This window comes from Silurus meridionalis, chromosome 1, assembly GCF_014805685.1.
Source record: "Silurus meridionalis isolate SWU-2019-XX chromosome 1, ASM1480568v1, whole genome shotgun sequence".
NCBI classification, from domain to species: domain Eukaryota; kingdom Metazoa; phylum Chordata; class Actinopteri; order Siluriformes; family Siluridae; genus Silurus; species Silurus meridionalis.
In genome coordinates, this window is record NC_060884.1 from 15,135,607 (window position 1) to 15,137,960 (window position 2,354).

Here is a 2,354-nt window from a genome sequence, read left to right on the forward strand (position 1 = left end):
ATGCTGAATTGCCAAATGCTCAGATAGAGGTAATATCAACCAATTGTCAAAATATTTTAGTATGTGCATGCCCTGGAGTCTTTAAGTTGCCAGAGCAGCAGCGCAGCATCCACATCTCCACAGTTGCCTCTTGGCAGCCACCAGGGCTGCCATAGACTGGCCAATAGCTATAGCAGTCTCTTTAGTGGCCCAAAGAGACAGGTCTGTGGCATGATGCAACTACAGGACATTGTCACTTTTTATATCTCCTTCCTCGTTCAGCTCCTTAAGCAGGTCAGCCTGGTACACCCGCAATACTGCCATGGTGTGCAGGTAGCCACCGAGCTGACCCGCCGCCATGTTCGCTTTGCCCACCAAAGCTGAAGGAGGTCGGAAGGGGCTTGGTAGGCAACACCAGGGCCTTAAGGGATGATGCAGCACCGGGGGAGAGATAGCTCGCAAGCGTCTCGTTGGCAGTGGGGACTTGTCCCATAACTGCACTCCATCAGTCCAACAACGTACGCAATGTGTGACAGACAGCTGAAATCACGTGTTTATAATGTTTAGAATTTAACCATTTTGATTCAAGATACACCTTACGAACATTTACTTTACGTACTTTCGCGGATACGAACAAATTAAAAACGGAGAAGAGCCGCCGAACACAAGCAAATAATTCCTACTTTAATCTTTTTGGGGGTCATTTCTTTACCACCAGAGGGAGACAAAGATTTGCCTGTAGATCGGCTTAATGCTGAAAAGATTTTGTGCATCCTATATATATACATTTAGTGTCCACTTTATGACGTGTACGAACACCTCTACATCTGCACATTCATATAGATATATTTCTAGGCAATCATGTGGTAAAGAATGGCCAATACAGATCAAAAGTTTAAGCTAATTTTCAAATCAAACATCATGATGACAAAAATGTGATCTAACTTTTTTTCGTGGCATTGGTTTTTGTACCAGGTAGGCTGATAAGAGAATTTCAGAAACTGCTCACCTGAGAATTTCACACACAACAGTGTTACACAGAAGGGTGAGAAAAAAAACAAAAAACAATGTATGGAGGACAGTTTTGTGGGTGCAAATGCCTTGATCATAAAAGAGGTAAGAGGACTTGGCATGATCTATTAGGACAAAGTAACTTAAATAAGCACATTTTGCAACTGTGGTGTGCGGCAAAGCACCTAAGAACACATAATGCAGATGGACGGACTACAAATACAGAGGACCACATTAGGTTTCAGTTTTCTCAGCCAGGAATTTGAGGTTATTGGCACAGACTGGTCAAAAAATGACTAGTTAAAACTAAATCTAATCCTAAACTTTCCAGTTTGTATAAGTCTGTGCTCATGATGGCCTCAGATTTTCGTGATATGGTCTTCTGCTGTTGGAGCGCATCGAATGTGTTGTGTGTTCTATGTTTCACCACTTCCAACAAGTGCTTATTTGAGTTCCGATAAATTTAGAATGGTCTAATCATTCTCCACTGAACTTTCTAATAAACAAGAGATTAAGCCTGCAGACCCTCGACTCGCAGAATGTTTTTTGTTTTTTGCACCAGCCAAACAAAAATACTGGTTATGAAAAATCCAAAGAGATTAGCAGTTTCTGAAATCTCAAGCAAGCCCATCTTGTACCAACAACCCAGCCGAGGGGATTACCTCAAAGATCACACTTTCTCCCCATTCTGATGTTGGATGTGCACATTACCCGAAGCTCTTGTTCTGTATCTGCATATTTCTTAATCTTTCTATATCTTAATTTCTATCTGCATATTTATTCCTGCAATGTGCTGCTACCACTTCATTGGCATATTAGATTATTGTATGAATGTGCACTGTTCCATAGGTTTTTAATGTTTGTGACCAATCCACAATAAACGTTTACTATTGTAGTTCATGGTAGAAAAGTACATGGTTGCCTGTACTCATAGTTTATTTCAGGAATCCAATTATACCAATTTTTTAGATGTTAAAATCTGAAATTGATCATAGCAAAATTTAGGATATTTTTTCTAAATCTTTGCCTGAATAGGTACTGATGTGACATGATATGAAAAAAAATGCAGAAACTTTTCAATATTTTATACATTTAACTATATTTACAGTCCAAAAGGAATAACCTCAATAAAGTGAAAGAAAGAAAGAAAGAAAGAAAGAAAGAAAGAAAGAAAGAAAGAAAGAAAGAAAGAAAGAAAGAAAGAAAGAAAGAACTGATAATTCACCTAAACAACTGAATAAGGGAAAAGTATGTAAAGTCAACGAGAAAGAGAGAGAGAGAGAGAGAGAGAGAGAGAGGAAGGAACAACCCCCACTCCACCTCCTCTCTCTCTCTCTCTCTCTCTCTCTCTCTCTCTCTCTCTC